The sequence below is a fragment of the Myiozetetes cayanensis genome, unplaced genomic scaffold, assembly GCF_022539395.1.
Source record: "Myiozetetes cayanensis isolate MyiCay16 unplaced genomic scaffold, myiCay2020 scf17, whole genome shotgun sequence".
NCBI lineage: Eukaryota > Metazoa > Chordata > Aves > Passeriformes > Tyrannidae > Myiozetetes > Myiozetetes cayanensis.
Genome location: NW_026087378.1, coordinates 3,392,168 through 3,410,948, shown reverse-complemented (window position 1 = coordinate 3,410,948; position 18,781 = coordinate 3,392,168). Strand labels below are relative to the sequence as shown.

At 39.0% G+C, this 18,781-nt stretch overlaps 1 long non-coding RNA gene across 1 annotated transcript in view; it reads left to right on the top strand.

Annotated features, from left to right (window-relative positions):
• The window catches only part of LOC126638278 (uncharacterized), a 300,580-nt gene that overhangs the window by 226,054 nt on the left and 55,745 nt on the right, over positions 1 to 18,781 (top strand). The window contains exon 4 of the long non-coding RNA XR_007628573.1: positions 4,196 to 4,248. This is a non-coding gene — a long non-coding RNA (uncharacterized LOC126638278). The remainder of the gene's footprint in view (positions 1 to 4,195; positions 4,249 to 18,781) is intronic.

Below are 18,781 nucleotides of genomic sequence, written 5' to 3'. Positions count from 1 at the left end.
AGCTCTAATCCAAATCTGCTTTAGAATTCATCTTGACTTTGTAGCCATGCAATGACTGTTTGTATAATAACTGAAAATAAAAAGTCCTTGAAATTAATGACCTCATGACTCAGTGGCACCAGGAAGTAGAGAAAGACCCCAGGTAGCTGGGATGGTGACATTGCTGACCTTGGTGTTATTCATTATATCAAAATTGTTAGAGCATTGGGGCACAATATATGGGGAGAAACTGGAAAAGCTGGATCTCTTCTTGTAAGAGAAGACTTAGGGGAGGATCCTATTCCTGTTTTCAATTACTTAAAGGGATTTTACAAAGATGAAGACTTATGGAGGGGTACAGCAAAAGGGTAGAGGAAAACAGGTACAAGCTACAACAAGAGAGATTCCAGTTGAATGTCAGCCACTGGAGTAGATTGCCAAGAGATTTTGGATGATTTCCATCCACAGACCTGTTCAGAACTCTACTGAATATACAGCAACCTAGTCTGGCTCTGGGTTAAACTTGAGATGATGTCTAGAGCTCCTTTCAAATCTAAATCAAATTCTAGTGTCCTAGAGAGTGTGGTTGTCTTGGCTCCAGTCATACCACCTGGACCTGTCTGTGTGAGAGCCCATAGCACTCTCCAGTGACTTGCAGTATTCCAGAGTAAAACTGCTTCCTGTTGTCAGGCTGGGGGCAAGTGCATGGTCTGAAGGGCTCAGCAGGGTTATGGCACATGGCATTTTAGGAAAGGCATCCTCAGGTAGTGTGATACTGCCTGAAAAAGATCTCTTGCAAGGTATTTCACTGCTTCTGTGAAATCCAGTCCCGCAAGAGCTTCCTGCTCTACACAGGGAAAGCAACGAGCAGGGTGGGCTCAGTTCAACCTGAGATCCAGAGAATGGGGCACAAAACCACTCTGAAGGTGATTTGTAGCACCCTTTTGGAGAGATTGGTGAATCTTTGAGCTCAGCATGAGCCAGTGGAACTCTGCTGTGGCTTTGGGCACAGCACAGCTCTGGGCTTCCCGCTCCGAGGGAGAGCTGTGTGTGGGCAGCTGGCTCCAGCCAAGCATGGAAGCATCCCTACTGCTTGTCCTTACATCCCCCTCCTGAAAGCCATCCTGCAGTGCTGACCCCAGTTCTCTGGCGTGTTTCCATGAAGAATTGGAAAGCGTTCATCTTTCTGCAGGGTTTGTCTGGGAAGCAGTCACTTTTGTATGGATTCTGTGGCAGGTGTGTCTGTATATTGAAATTCCTTAGGTAGCCAGCAAGACCTTCAGAAGAGGTGCTGTGGCTTCTGGCACTCATTTGTTAGAAAACTTATTAATGACTGCACAGCACATCATATTACAATGTTCATTTTTGGTGCGTGTCATGCTGTATTTTCATGTGTATATCACTTCTGGTTTAGATTCTAATTACAGTATACGTGCAGCTATTATAAATCTGAAGCTACCAAGTATTTCAGTTTCTTGATTCTTTCCATGCATTCCACTCCACTGAAGCTGCACAGAAGCAGGCTTGCCTGTCATTTTTAACTCTAACACAAACAATAGTAATTTCTCTGCTTCAACAGATTAAAAAATTAATTATATTGTACTTGAATAAAATAATCTATTTCTTCTTAGTAGCATGTCAAAAGAAGTACTGATCTTTTGTGTTGCCCACATCTACCCACATGTCTGAGGTGTGTCCAAAAGAACCTTAAAGAACAAAAAAGCTTATTTTTAGAGGCTGTATTTCTTATGTAAAGATAGAATATTCATTTAGGGAAAGAAATACCACACTCAACCTAATGTTATGAGCTACCATCCTTATCCTAATATTGTTGAACTCATGATGGTAATTTAGGAATGCTAATGATTGCAGCCTATATATATTAGTTTCTGGACGATTTGATGTCTTCTTGAATAATCCAGATTATTTGCCTTCATAGTTGGACCATGAAAACAATTCTGGATTTATTAGTAAATTAGTGAAATATAGACTTTCGCATCTTATTTCTTTCTGGAGAGGTTTTATCTTAAAACTGAGATGTGAACGATATATTAGATATGTTTACTCTGTAAGTATTGTACTCTCAGTGTACTGAGGTTGTATTTCTATAACTGATTTAAACAAACCTTTATATTTCTTATTTATTTTAACGTAAAGATTTGTTGTTTGCAAATAAATACAGCATCATAAAGTTTTCATGGGTTTGCCCTTTTCCCAGAACCAGCTAAAAATCCACTTCCACTGGTACCAGATGATAAAATGTGACAGGTTCTGAATCCTACAGAATGCCACATCAGACACGTAGAGCTGGAGGTTCTTCAGTGTTTCAGTTTGCATTTAGGAGTATGAATTACTTGAAAAGTATCTCCTTGGAAATCTCATTCAGAAGCATTATTTCCATGTCAGGAACCTTTCTTACTTTGAATTTCAGTGGAGGGTTTGTGCTGTAAGTTCCTGTACTCCAGTGTCTTATTTTCTGCAGTGATAACAAAAGCCAGCTGCTATCACAGACACTTAAAGGATACTTTGTTTGCTTCGATACATATACCTTGCCTATTATATTGCCATGCAGTTTAATGTATAGCACAGCTGGCTGCTCAATGCCATTGTCCATGAAAATAAAGTGATTGTGAAGTGGAAAAGGTGTCCCTGTTTCCGTTCAGTGCAGTGTAGCACTGGGACAGGGAAGGGCTCCACAAGAGAAGCAACGTCAGCAATTATAATAACCTGACCTGTCTTGATCTTAAATTTCATCTTAATGTGTACAGGAGGAAGACATTCATGAGAGACCAGTGACTGTGCTTCTCTTGTTTAATCAGTAATGATGCCTTAAGTTAGGAAAGAGAATTAGTAGAAATACAATGTGAAAGTTTAAAAGGTGGTTGGAGTGAGAGCCTGCCAGTTCTGGAACTTGTCCAGGTGACTTGCAGAAAGGTGTGAAAAGTGTATTAGGGAGGGGGAGATAGATTAGTCTTAGAAGGCTTAGAAGACTTAGAAACTCCAGTTACTGACAGAAAAATGTAGCTGATATCTGTTACTCCTTTCTCTATTAAAAAAAAAAATTAAAAATTACTCTGCTTTTAGTATGTGGAAGAAAGTTAATGCCTGATATTGAGCAGAGACTTTCACGTGGGGCTTGTCCAGTCTGTCTGACAGGAGACACATGTCCTGAGGGAGTCAGTGCAGCCGTTCAGGTGGGAAAAGGCTCTGGCATGAGAAGAATTGGCTGCTACTGCAGAAGGGAAATATGGGCACAAAAGGGCTCATTTCTGCCTTACCTAAGGGAGCAACAGAGCAGCCTCAGCATCAGTGAGGGCAGCATTTGAACCCTGATATAATGCTTCATTAATACATGTGACTGCTTCATTAAACACCTTGGCACAACAGAATAAATGTGCCATCCCATCATGGAAGCTGCTACCTAGTGATGGACACAGGGACAAAAGGACAATTTGTGATGACTGTGAAACAGCCTCATGCCTGAACTTGCTTTTAGAGCAACTTTTGGGCAAAATAGGTGAAAATTCTGGTAGATTAGTCATGAGTGTGCTCAAACACACCAACACATCTTGCCAATCACTTGACCATACTACAGGATTTTCTAATTTCAGGTTGACAGAAAAAACCCCTGTTAAGTGAGGGGTTTTTTTTATTGCACAGCTGCAAAGCATGCTAGAACCAGGGTCACAGAAACTCTTACCTGCATTAACATGGAATTAAATGTTTCAAACCAGCCATTTGAGTTTAGAATAGGAATATAAATTCTTGTCAGATTAGTTTAGGCCAGTGATTTCTACTTCCCGCTCTCCTTAGTTCTCCTGCCCTAAAGTCTCTAATGTATACTCATAAGTATTTCATTTTTTAACAAACACTTTACACCTTCTCATGTCTGTATGTAGTATCACAATGTACTCTCTGCCTGCAGCTGTGTGCCTCCCAGGCACTCTGTAGCAGAAATAGTAAATAAGCAGGCATAATAGCTGCTCTGCCCATGTAAAAATGTCTGTCTTAATATGAACTTGGTGGGAAAAAAAAACCTGCTCCAGAATAAGGCTGTTATTAAAAGGAATATTGTACTATATTGTTATAACTAAGAGTACTTACTCCTGAATGAATCCATTCTAATGCCACATAAACAATCTAAATCATTTCTGTTTTGACAGGGAATTTTCGAGCTGCCTTTTCCTGACATAATTTTCATTTTATGTTCTTTCAGGAGGAAACATAGCTGGTTCTCATCAGAGTACATCAAATACAGCACTCCTTCTGGTAAGAATATCTGATTATTTAAGTTGTATTATAAAATGTAGTTCTCTGGAATCTGACACATTCAGCTGTTTTTTATTTTCAGTAACTGCATTTAACAGTTCCATCTCCTTTTCAGCGGCACTTTAATTCTTTTTATTCCTTTGTTCCTGTCTCCTCTGCTTTCTGAATTTATTCTGCAACTTCATGAACAATGCTGTAAATCTTTCTGCAGTGAGTATTTCAGACAGTCACAAGCAGCCTGTGGTATGTGAAATCCAGGCATTCCAAGATCTACTTTTATTTATCCTCTTGTGTTTCTATTCAATTTGTGTAGTTTTTGGCATCATTAGTGGTGTCAAAATGGAGCATGTTGCCCTAGCAAGACAAATATAATAATGAATTTTTAGTGGAAAAGGAAAATGTTCAGGAGACACCTGACTCCTCTGTGTTTTGCCATTTTAAAGAACATACTACAGGGATTTTTCATCCTTTCTTTTGAGGTGTGTGCTGTGCTTCTAGTTCATTGATCTTTGCACCAATTTTAGGTTTTATTTTTTAGTTAAAATTATTGATATTTAGGATGGTTTTGAAAGCACTGTCTATCTAGTTATATCTTATTTTTCCTTCTGTGTTTTGAATGATAAACTTCATGTCCTGGTGTAGCACTTAGTTCTGATGCCACAGCAAATATTACTTCTGGATTATGTGACTGGAAATAGAGCTGGTACATCAGGATCTACCATTTTGCCACTCCTCTTGTTCTATAAATCCAGAAGCTAACTGAGAAATTAATTTAGTATGTAATTTTGACAAAAAATTAGCAATGGATTATTATGCAGGTGACTGAGCTCTATTTGTCCATTTTTGCAGGGGTCAGAGTTGTGCTTGTTGTCACTCTGACACTCATGTTCCTTTTTCTTATGTATTTATTCCCTTTATTTCATTTCCAATCCTAAGAAGGCACTTAGGAAAAAAATAAAGTGAATGTATTCTTGAATTCCTATACTAGGGTTCCATCTATTTGAACTATGCCAGGTAAGAGAATGATGTATTTGAGTAGGAGAAACAGTTTCTATACACCCAACACACATCCACAAAACTGCCTTTGAGCATGTAGCCTTCCTTCTTATTTGAAAATAAATAAATGATAGCTCCTTACACAGCACAGAACCACCCAGCAGATGTGCTTTGGCTGCTTTGACCCCTTCTGATAATTCCTTATGCTTTGCTGAGTTTGAACAAAAATTCTTCTGTCTTCTGACTCTTAGAATTGTCTGGATGTATTGGATCTGCAGTTATTACATTTCCTTTTTCTTCTCCTACTGAGAAACTGAAGAGGGAAGGAGTCTACAGCTTCAGATTGTTTCAGAAGATGAAGGATATTCTAGATCAGATTGTGGAACAGGACACATCTCTTCCTTTTGGCCCTACTGTGTTTATAAATGGAGTGTTGAACTTGAGTACGGGTGGCCATCGGGGATCACAGAGGCCCAGACACAACAGCTATGAAGCACATGAGCAATTCTACAGGAAGAGAGCAATTCTTAAATGCATAACTGAAGAGAATTAGGCTTGCAAATGTGAATTATCCCCTCCTAAATACCAGCTCTCATATTTCAGTGTAAAACATTTAAGTGCATAGCGTGTAAACACATTTCAGATTTAAAAACAAACAAACAAACAACAAAGCCAAAACAATACAACCTTCTGAAAATTATGTACCAGCCCTTGAAACTGACTCTGAATTATAGAAAGTTCACAAGTTGACAGTGGTTCTGTCACAATGCAAATATTTGTAAGAAATAGAACGTTACTACTGAACTGAAAGTGCTGCAAGGGAAATATATGGAGAGGATTAATAGACACAATGCTTGATGTCAAAATGCATTTTTTTAGTTTTCTGGATCTATAGAAACTCTTTTCCTCTGTTCAGAAATAGAAAAATTGAATGCTGACCCTAAGCAGACCCTGTCACTTTAGCTGTGTAAGCAGGGAGGGGGCCTAGGGGGGGAGGTTTTTTCATCTTTTCTTTGCTGGTGATAATGAAAGTTCTATTTCTTTCTAATTTGCCAGTCTAGGAGAAAGGGTTTTATTTATTTATTTATTTTCAATGAATGTGTGGGATGACTTGAGTTGCTGAACTCTATTTTTATGCCCACTTCCTATTACAATCAGACGATTTATTCAAAAAAACCAACCCAATTCTAGTGTCGTAACTGGTACTGCAATCTGTGGTGAGAGCTGCCTTCTGTTGTCTGTGGGGATGACCTGCTGAAGCCCTTCCAATCTGAATTATTCCATGATTCTCTGATTCATATCAAAGTGCGGTTCTGTGAGCCTAATTTGTAATGAATGGTTTGCCATCAATCATAGCAGTCTGAACTATGCTGTCTGTAGTTCATAAAAGGCTCAGCTCCATCCAATAAGAGCATACACTGCAAAGGGAAAACGTGGCATGTTCTCCCTGCTTCCCCCCCCAGAGTTTAGTAACTCTGGCATTAAAATCTCCTGCTTAAAGTTATGCTTTGTGCCTGACTTAAAGTTTTGGGGAATTATGTTTATGAGTGTGGATAAATATTAAACATTAAGATTTATCCTCTGTTCTACAAAAAATAGCACAGAACACAGTTGGGTTTATAGCTGGGTGTCAACCATAACTGCCTGGGGTCAGTCTGTTCACAGATCTGTCTGTAGAGCCTAATATATCTAAATACCTACCTAATATATCTAAATCCTGGGGGTGAACAAACAGAAGATTTAGATGAGTATGGAGCCACTCACTAGCCCACCTCCCTTGCTGTCAGGTTCTTATTTGTTTTGGTTTGCCTCTTCTTTTAGGATCCCTATTGTATCCAAAATATCGCCATCTTTTCTTGTAGCAGAGGGAGAAGTGGGAAAAGCATTTAAATTTTTTCTTATTTGAAATAGTGTGTAGAGAAACTCCTTGTTCATCCAGAATTACTGAATATGGGTGAAGGTTCAGGTTGATTGAACCTAAACTGATCTTTTTGCTTTGTGGTTTAGTTCAACAAAACATTCTTTCTTACCTTTTTTAGCTCATACAAAGTAAGTAGTCCAGGAAAGCATGTTTTCTACTGCCTGGAGTGAGTTTGTGACAGGGTTTGTATTCACATGTATAAATCTAATCCAGCACTTGGTGTTATTCATTCTTGTTGTTAGTACTCCTACACCATCCTTCACCCAGTGATCTCCTATTACAAACAATGAATTGACTAAGCTGCAAGACATAACACTTCTGTTCAATGTGTAAGAAATACCCAGTGGTCACTTCACACTGCACTGATGGGCAGTCAGTTCGTCTGTGTGCCCTCAGATGATCAGTATATCCAGCTGAAGCTCCACTGAGAATTCAAAGAGCTGAGAATGTAATGATTATAACTGGCATTTGGCCACTATGCTTGGGTCAAATAACACTCTCCCAAGTGTGTGAAACAGGGAAATTTCTGTCATTCCCAAGAGTTGGGATTCTGTTTTCTGCCTTGAAAAAAAAACCAAATTGCAAAATAAAACAACAATCCCAACCACCCCCAAACAAACAATAATCCAAACCAACCTGGGTGGAACTTGGAGGCTAGACTGTGTCTGAAATGACAAAGTATCGCCTACTAAATGATGGATACACTTCTGCATTACTCAGGTATTGATTTGAGGTCTCTCCAACATTGACTGAAATTAGCTCACAGCATTTGACAGAAGTTTAGCTCCAGACACATGACAAACTCAAATGCCTGGGATATTTCAAATACATAAGTTGATATCAGCAGGTGACACTTTATACCACTGTGATTTAAATCCCTCACAAATAGTTTGGCATCAGCAGGAAAGAGAAGTAAGTGGAATTATTAATAGGATATTGAATGGGGAAGCACCTGTTTGTCCAGATGTTTGTTTAAATAGATATGTTTACCCTTCCACTACATAAAACAATTAATGATTGTGTTTACAATCTTAAACTGAATATTTTTCAAACTAGAGATATATCAGCTTTAAATTATGAAGATTCAAAGGGTAAAATTAAGAAAAGTAAGATAATATTAGATAATCTTTATGTTTCTTAAAACATCTGTGATTACAATTCCATTCAACTAAAATCTGTCAATGAAATAACATTTTCAGGAAAGTCCATTTCCCAAAAAATCTATTGGTTTTGATGCTGTTCATTTACTGTCAACTTCAAGAAATGTTTAATTGGACCAGAATTAAGGTCTTAAAAAATTCCGTCCTGACACATACAATCACTGTGGGTTTGCTGTCCCAGAATACCTTGGCAAGGGGCAAGTGCATTCCAGCAGTGGGATATGGGATGTGTCATATTCCTGCCTGTCTGTGGTTCCTTGGGGTGGTGGGGGGGTGTGTCCTGTGGCAGGATGTCTGATAGGGGTGTCCTTGGTTCCAGCCCCTGTAATGCAACTCTGTGAATACTCATGAGATCAGCAGGCGAGTCTGGGACATTTCCTAGTTGGAATCCAGGCTCATATTCCTCCTGTGGTGAACATTTCTTTATCTATACAGGAAGAGCTGTTCCCAGCAGATCAAGGCAGATATTTTATGTCTCTGTGTCTGACCTGCTTGTGTAGGGTTGGGGAAGGGTCAAGGAAGGGGTTGCACCAGTTCTCCCATGTCAGTGCCCTCATCAGTGTTGCTCCCTGTTATGATTCTGAAGTGCTTCCCTCATTATTTGTAAGCCATTTGCATTTTAATAACAGGAAGAAGGGAATAACTCTGTTATGAGGTAATTTTCATGTGTTTACAAGCAAGAGAATTGTAAGTATTATTTATGTAAAGGTGCAGATGAATCTTTCTTAAACTACAGCACGTGAAGCTCAATTGTTTTGTACTTTCTCAGTTCCTTTAATCAGACAGACAGAAAAAAATGTGATTCCTTCCTTTGAGAAAACCTGGCAACAGCCTAGTTTTTCTAGGATAAGGCCAGAAGTAAAACACAGCTGCAATGCTTGTCTGCTACTCTTTGTGAGCCAAAAATTTCCCAACTACCCTCAGTTCGGGATTCTGTGCTTTTACCAGGAAGAACAAGAGATGCAGGTCATACTTTTGAAAATAATTTTGGGTTTTTCCTATTCAGATTTACACTTCGAGCCTTTTTAAGAAGAATCTTTATGTGCCAAGCAGATGGGCAGGTTTATAAACCATTTAGAGTCAAGTAATGTAGTAGGACTTGTATTTCTAGAATTAAATCGCTTGAAAATGCCATCTTAAAAAGACTGACACAGTTGCATGATTCTTGATGTAAAATGAAAGATTTCTATTATTTCCAATTCCTAACTTCCACAGAAACGCTTCCTAATAAAAGAAAGTACGAATAATTTCAAAGGAATAATGAAAAGTGTGGGAAGAAGGGCTATTGAGCGAGGACCATTTGCTTTAATCCTTGAGAAATAATAAGGAAATGAAGAGTTTACACCACTTACCATCCCAGTCCTGTCAGAGCTAACAAAAGGGGGCTGTGAACGATGCGATGATGGCTCGGGAGGAGTTGGATCACACCCTGCCTGAGGAAGATGAGCAGTTATCGGTTAGGTGGTGGTATCATTTCGATTGACTGTAGTGTCACGGAGCTCTAAGAACTGCAGTCGAAACCCTTCCTAAGCCTGCAGCTCGAGGAGGCAGCACCGATGCTGGCACTCGCGCTGAGATCTGGCCTGTTTCTGTAGCTGGTTCCTCTATACCAAGTAGGGCACTTATCATGAAAGTATTCTTTTTCATCAATCAAAAAATTCCTTTTTTCCCAACACAGCATTTTGTTAGAAGAGGGCTTGCTCTCCAGGAGTTGGTTGGTTGGTTGGGTTTGGGGTTTTTTTGGTACCCCTGCTTTCCTTCCCAGCTGCTCTTATAATTGATTTTCTCTCTTGGATTTTTTTTTTTTTTTTACACGAGATTAATTCGTAATCCTCCCTTTGCAGCATCTCAGAATAATAGCATCATGTACACACATTGAGCAACCCCTGTGTTACTGAGCTTTTTATTTCTCCAAAACCACTTCTAATGCTTGTGGCCCCTCCTTAGGGCAGAACAGGATGAGCCAAAGTGAAACAATGGCACAGTTTGTGTGGGGGGCAGAGATTTCCAAAGAGTTTTGAAAAAGAAAATTAACCAGTTTGCATTAAACCAGTCATCCCTCGGCTGTTGCCCAAAGCCATAAGAGGCAGGGCCACTGCTCTCAGAATCAAAGGTTGATTGATTGAACATGGAACAATTCCCTTGTTTGGCTTTGTGCTCTCAGGTGTCCAAAACCTGCAGTGAAAGGGAGAGACTTTGGACCACTCTCAAACAAAAAACCTGTGTACTCCAAGGCAAAGGAACTCAAATTGTTTAAGAGTTTTGATATTAATCCTGGCTTGATTGTGCAACACTGTGATGATCTCCCATTATTGGGGATTGCTCCATTATGAGGTTACTTTTTGAAATCTTAAAACTTCAGCTTTTACATCAATCACATTCCATATCCGTTTATGCACTGGATTGTCTTTGCTACATAAGCAATTAGTTGAGAAAATTAAAAATATTCCTGTAAAAGGAAAGAAAAAGAAATGGCAAGATGAGTAGTTAAAAGGAATACCATTACAGACGTAGTTTTGCCATTAAACTCTGATTTATTTGCTATTTTGCTACTGAACACAAGATAAAAAGGCATATGAGTAAGAAGTATTTCATGTGAGAGATAAATCTTAATAGGATTATGAGTTTAACAGCAAAAGAAATAAAATTTAACTTCTAGAAGTCCAGAAGAAATTCTAAAATTACTCCTTTCCCTTGAATTTAAAGGTAGGGTAGGGTGGTAGAAGGGGATTTGTTGAGGATTTTTTTTAGTGAATTGCAGTGCAGGTGAAAAAGAATAGGCCTGACTGTTTGGGGATTGAACTTTGAAGCAAGCAACGGAAATAATGTTCTTGTCTCTCTGATCCATAAATTTAAATTACAGTAAAAACAACTGATGCTTGAACAAAGCGGTATTTTCTGATAAAAATTTTGAAAGAAAAGTCTAGGACAACATTTTTCTGTTGAGTTATGAAACAAAAGCTTCTAAAGTTCTGGAGAGAAATAATTTAATGAGAAGTGATTCTTTTTTTTTTTATTTCAGTTTGGCATTTAAATGCAAACAGTTCTTTTTCAATGAATTTAAAGTTAAAATGTCACTTCGTTTTGGTTTGGTGGTTAAAAAAACCAAAATGACATTTCAAAATGAAATAAAAATATCATTTTGAATCAATGTTAATATGAAAGGTCACTTGGTTTTCATAGCCAAAAAATCCTTCTGGAACAGATTATTTCATAGTGAAGCAGGAATTAGTATTTTTTTCAGAACGTCTTTTAGGAAAATGTAAATTATTTTATATGTATGAACATCAGCTTTGTTCACACTATTTGAAATACAGTGTGTAATATGTTTTCTGGCTATATCAAAACTATACCTTGTTTGAATTCCATTTCTCTGCTGTCTTAGAAATACTTCTCTCTGCACTTGGAGCTTAGTTAGAAATGTGGCCATGAGGTTCCTACCCAACACTGGGCAGGCTGCCCCACCCTTCTGTGCCTCTCAGGTGGTCCTGGGAATGCCCTTCCATCTCTCCTGACTTGGAGAGGCCAGAACTCCAAGGAGCTGCTCAAGGGCTGGTGTTACCTTGTGTGGCAAAAGGAATCTCCTTTGCTGTCATTTAATGATTGATCTCCCCATGGTGTGGGGAGAGATTGGGGTCCCTCTCCTCGCTGGGGTCCCTTTGCTCCTAATCTCAATGCTACAGTAAGTTCACAGCTGTTGGACTTTGCACAGAGCTTCATCCCTCAGCCAGGGAATGGACAAATAGAGGTAAGGTTATACTGAATATGTGGAAGAGTTGTTGTTTTTCTCACTTCCTTTCCCAAACGAGGCAGTCTCGTACCTTGCTTTGCAGTGTACTCCTGCTTGTACTACAGAAATGTTTACCATTTTGCTCAGCTTTTGTGAGCAATTACTGAAGATGCAATTTTGTGCTTAATGAGCAGCTGAGCACTGAACCTTTAAAAAAAAAAAAAAAACAACCAAAAAACTTCCACTCTCCAAATATTAATTAATCTTTCAAGTTAAAATATCGTAACCAAAGCATCCAATTTTAAACACCCTGACTCTAAATGCTTTTCATTTTCAAATGGTCAGATTATCCATTTTCTTTGAGGGCTCACGTGCAGCATAGCATAAAGAAGCAAATAAGCCCAAGTAGCCTTGCAGGGTTTTCTTATTTGAGTGTTTTTCTTCCTTTACTATCCCCAGTGCCCAGTGGTTTTCCATGTTAAGTTGTTATTAGTCCAGCTGTAGCTGGAGACTGCCCAGCTCTTCCCCTTCCACTGCCATAGAAGGTCTTTGACTGGTGGTGTTTTCCTGCTGTTTGATTTGTTTTCCTGCTGGCTTCACCTCAGACCAGGGTCCCTCAAGTTTTTAATCTATCCAAGAGCAGGGATACCTTCAGCACCTCCCCCTCTGGGGTAAAGCAAGTATTAACAGGCAGTAGAGCAGGAAGGAACTTATAACCTCTGATGTCTATCTCCAGTTAATTAAAATGGATATTTGGTGGAAATATGTCCAGTTTGGGGTTTTGTCAAACTAGTTAATAAAAGAAGATAAACTACTGTAGTCCTCCACAGTTTGCACTTGAAGAGAGAAAAGAAATACTCCAGCTGAGTTTGTAAGTCTTTCGGTTTCTTTAGGAGCTTTTGAGTGCTCTCTAGCCATACTTGGTTGTCATTGAACTCAAATAGTACGTGTACAAAGCCAGTGCTTTAAGCATCAGAAGAGAGAAAAAATAGGTGTGGATAAATGAGAGTGGATGATATTTTGCATTCCTATGGTGAATTTTGCAGAGAGAGCAGACCCAGAGCCACGTGGGTGCTCAAGACTGGAAGCTTTGCCAGTAAACCAAGATGTAAATGCACCACGTGGGAGAATTTAATCTCATTTAGGATAGGCCATAACATTAGAATCAGTTTCAAAAAGAAACATGCAACCCCATATATAACAGTGTGTTTCCACAGAGAAACAAATAGACAAAAGAAATCTTGCAGAGCGCCCACCCACCCCGTTGAGAGGAACAGCAGCTTGTGCTCCTCTCTGCTGCCAGCTGTGATGGATCTATCCAGCAGAGAGGGGGAAATCCCTGCTCTGAAATGCCTAGCAGGAAGAGGCAGGAGCTCACAGAGTGGCTGTGCTACAGCAAGGGGAGCCTCCAGGTCAGGAAGAAGTGTGCAGGTTTCCACTGGTACAGAAAATGTAGCTGGTTTGGGTACTGCGGCTGTTGGCAAGTGGACCCTTTAAGAAATACTGACTCTCCTCTTGTGATCCAGCTTGCATTAGTGTCTCCAGAGAATGAAAAATGGTTTTTCAATTTTAGTCCGTTGAAGGCAATGCTATTAGTGATGTCAGCAGCGGGAAAAGTACTGCGAAGGATGTGATTATGGCATGTAGTAATTCTTCACTGACACTGATGTACCTGTTCTGCAAAGCTAGAAACACTCAGTGGGCCAGCAGAGTTGCACACTGTCTTGTTTTCCATTTGTTTTCTTTTCAGCCTTAGATGCAAAAGTACAACTCAGTAGGAGTGGTTTTTTTCTTACTTTGCTGGAAACACCAAGAGAGAGGAATGTGGGGTCTCATGCCCCTGTGGAGGGATGTTTCAGTTTATTTCCAACTGGTTTATTCTTGCAGTCAGTCTTTTATAATCAGGAGAAATGAAAAACATGCTAACAGTAGTTCAGAGCTGCACAGTGACAGCAATACACTGAATGTGGTATCCACAGGTTTCCAGCTATGTACAGTGATGTAAATGTCATACCCTCTCCCTATAATTTTCTTATTAAAAATGAAAATACACCATAAGACTCAACTAGGCAGGGAGAGATATTAGTAAGGTCTTTGAGTTTGTCTGAGCACTTCAAGTTATAAATAAATAAATAAAATATATTCAGCTTGTCAGCCTCTGGGCAAAACTGCCTTCTGTTGTTGCAGCCCTGTAGGTAGAATTACTAAAAAGTGTTAGTAGAAATACAAAAGTGAAAATACTTTAGTATTTGTTTGTCTTTTCTTGCCCTTCTATTGATGCCTAAATTTTGCATTCATTGCATGGCTCTGTTTGAACAAGCCAGAGGGCTGGGATATTGATAAAATGTTGATATGCTGTGTGTGTATGTGTGTGTGTGTATATATATATATATATATGACATATATTTGTACATATGCTTTTGCAAGGGAACCGGTATGTGCTAAAATGTGCTCAAGTAGGGAAAGCCCTTTTTCCTATTCCCTTTTTTGTTTCTTGATGCCTTCTTGAAACAGGGTAGAAGTATAAAAATGCGTCTTGAAGATATTAAATTTATAAGCAAGAAAGAGTAATTTTTTATATTTTATTGGCTATTACATTATGCTGTAGTAGATTCTCTCAGTGCTGTCTAATCTTAGAACTGCACCATGCAGTGATACCTCTATGAATTATTAATTCCTAAAAGGGTCATATCAGAGAACACTTTCAATGGGATGGTTCAAAATGAAAGTGCAGCACTGGGCAGAAAAGTGACTGCTTAAATGGGAGAAAAACTCTTAGCTGGCATAAAGACTATATTGTATTGTGCTATATTTGCCTTTTTCAGGAGTTGTATGTGTGCACGTTCTGCCCTCAAAGGCTTGGGGTTTTTTACTTTTTCCTTTCTTTCCTTTTTTGTTCTTTTAACTTCTCTGTGTTGCAGGATCTGAATGTGCTTTCTATTCCAGTCTGTATTGTCAGCTGAATTCTAATCAAAAAGTAATAGCAAAGTCAAAACTAGGAAGATACATAATACTTTCTTGGTAGTACTTGAGGCTAATAATATCCTGAATACCAATATTTTTATTATGAGAAAAATTAAAATATTGTTATGAAATCATCTAGAATTACATACAGTCGCTATTCTGTCCACTGGAATTGAGAAGCAGGGGGACTGCTGCCTTGTAGAAAGGATCAACAGCATTGTTTTTCAAATGACCAGCAAGAAAGAGATATGCCATTGAGCTTGCTTTGCTGCTGGTGTGTGCTGGAGAACGTGGCATTGGCACTGGCAGTCTGGGGCTGGCCATGCTCTCAAGCCAGGCATTGATATTTCAGGAGCTTCCCACAGCGGGTCCAGGTACCTCAGTAACTGCACTGAAATGGCTGGGAAGTGCTCACACAGGCAGTGCTCCGGAGAAGGAGCTGGACTGACACTCCCCTGCAGAGATTAATTTGCATCTTTAACTGGTGAGGCTGTTTCTGAAGTGAACATCTGACCACAGCTTCAGATTTATGAGGCCATGTTCTGTGTTGTGTTTAATGCACTGACTGCAGTCAGATGAAACATTCACCTGTGGCTTCCTCTTGGTTGTTTACACAGCCTGTGAGATTCTTCTAGAGGGATTCTTTGGACCTGTTATGTCTTTATTAGCTACAGTTATTTCAAGATTTTTACTTTATTGTTAAGGAGAGATTCTATAATAAATAAAAGTATATTTCATTTGTTCTCTTAGTGTAATATGTGAATTTAGGCCCATGGTGCAGATACTGAAAAGCAAATTCAAGAATGTCCTATGTTTCAGTGGCTTGGCTCGAATCTTGGTAGACAGAAATGAGGGTCTTCTGTGTGATGTGTGTGTGTATTTGTAATATATGGCCATATACTAGTAGGGGGTGTCGTGCATGTCTTTCAATATGAAATAGTGCTATGGGTTACAATTATATTTGTTAAGCATGTTTTTCTTGTTGCCTGTTTCTCTTTGAGCACCTTTATCGTACTGCTGGTGTTTCATAGCAAGGCAGAAGCTCTAAACTCAGCTTTTCGTTTTATGAGGGGAAGAGCATTTCTCTGGTTTCACCTATCTTTCAGTCCTGGAGGATCAGGTGAGAGGCTTTCCTGCAGGCAAATGTGCCAAATAACAACCTAATCCTATTTGTAGCTGCACTATCAGTATTTCTGATACACTGTTCCCACAGCTACCTCAATTTTCTTGCTGTTAAAAACTGTGTCGGAGTCAGTGAGAACTTTGCCGGGATGGGCAGTAGAGAACAGCCCCCAGAGCTGCACAACACAGCAGGTGCTGCTGCAAAGTGCACAGACTGCTCCGAGCTTGGCCAGCCTTGTGCCTCGTGGATGCAGACAAAACCCTGGGACCACTCAGCTTCTCCTGGAAAACCCCCTCAGCAATTCAAGTTTTGCACTTCAGAAATGCTCAGACGTGAGACCCCTCTTCAATTGTTGTTCAGGCAAAGTTAAGCACTTAACCATCATCCTAGGGTTTGTTCATTAATGAATTTACTTACGTATTTTGCTGATTTTTTTTTTTCCCTTTCCAGTGTGTGAACACCTAGTAAGTTCCCCCTGAAGTTATGAAACCAACAGAGCAGGGGACTATTGAACAAACTTCTATATCTAGCAAAGAGACTATTGCTACATTAAGTTCTGAGTTATGTGCTAACACAAACAGACTGCTGGGTTCCTGTAAGTTTTTGCTAATGAATATCTGTTATTGATGGGGAAAAACGAGTTTGTATGAACTCTGCTCACTCACCTTATTTTTAAGGCTTCTAATTCAATTTGTGCCCCCTCTGAAAGTTTCACCTTGCAAAGGAAAACCTCTGAATGTGACATAAGAGACAGTGGCTCCAAAGCCACTGGAGGTGTTTGTCCTACATGCAGATTGGCTGCACTCTGTGTAGATATAAGTAGGATATTTTAGTCATAAGCAGATGGAACGTGAGTGACATTTCTGGTCACCTCTACAAGACTAATGTTTGACACTGCAAACAGAAGTAGGTTAGAACTTTATTGAGGTAAATACACAAATAGATCTGCAGCTTCTCACATTGATCTGCAACGATAACAAGCAGATGTTTTTGGCCTAATGTTTGCTCGTGAAGATTATTACCACAGGTTTAAGTAACACATTTATGCTGGCAGAAATAATAAACATGATTAAAAGACCCCCTACAGCGAGTCTTATCCCTGCCCAGTGAGTTCATGTTGAAACTTTATTGACAACTTGACCTTGAAAATCAAAGATAATGGTCCTTTCTGACACTTCATTTACCTATCACTTTATTAGCTGAGGGAATCTGGCATGGAAACATTAACTAGACATAATTAATTTGCATTGATGACATCAATCAACCTCTGTTTAACTAATATAATCAAGTGGTATAATTTGTTTCCAAAAATGATAAAAGATGCAGTATTCCATGACCCAAAGACAAAAGGAAGAAGAAAACTGGGGTGAGGGGCATGTGTTATGGGGAGGAAAGCATATTTTTAGCAATTTAATTATTGCAAAAATGCTACTCTCATGACATCTCCTTTCTACCCACGAGTATAAATTCTTTCCTCTCTTTCCATGTGGGGAATATGCAGTGTGTATCCACTCTGCAAATAAAAGAATAGTAGTGCCATTGACTACACGGTGGATAAAAGCATGGAGGGAGCAGGAGGGCAAGCAAATGTGGCTTCAAGTAATACAAAATGTAAACAATACAGGCTGAGTAGAGGTCTGGGATAACATACACCAAGCTCTGTCTTGGAGAAGCTTTTTTTCCTTGTAGGGTCAGAAGAGGGGGGCAGCCAATGATAATATGAATATCTTATTGCTGTAGTTGTGTTAGTTGCTCCTTAAAGGGTCAAAATACTGTAAATAGAAGATACTCTGAAATGCACCTATAATTGTCTAAATGTCTTGCATAGTGATGAAAGACATCAGGTATCTTTTGAAATGATGTTTAGACAGAGATTATCATGTTATAGGGTTATTCACAAAACTCTTTTTTCTGTGTTGCTTTCTTTGCCTGAAAAGATCTTGATTAGAAACTCAAGGCAGAGGATGGAGTAGTTCAAAAGGTTGGGTTCCTTCTGTAGAGAAATTATTAATAACATTGAGATTAAAAAGGTATTTCTTTAAAAATTACTCCATGCTCGTGGTTGAAGTAAGTTGTTTGTGGGTTTTTTCCATGAAAAATACTTGTCTGTAACTTAAAGTAAATATAGAAAGTCATTAATTCTCCCTAGTTCAGAGATAAAAATGTGACAAAGCAAGTCAGCACAAAACAACAACCAAACAGAGGCAGGAAGAGCCATAACACAAGGTCTTTGTCAACAAATACCAAATGTAGAAACAACACCATCTTTTACATTTCCTTTATGATATTTTTCTTGGAAATACACATTTGTATGAAAGAAAAGCATCTCAGTAACACAGATAATAAGCAGACATTTTGATAGAGGAAAAAGAAATTACTTAATAGGTAAAATAGTTTAGATTCAGCTGTTCTTGTTTTTCATAATTCTAAACCTTGTTTTAAAATTTCTTTTGGAAACACATTGTTGAATATTAGAATCCTTTTTCTTTCTAGAAAGAAACAGTACAGCAATATGAATCTTAGAGTAGTTGAAGGGAATGGATCACAGTGGCTCTGTGATCCTGCTCTCACTGGTATGTGTTTCATAACTCCCCATGGATTGAGACAAGTGATATTAGAGCTCTCCTACTTCTTCAGTA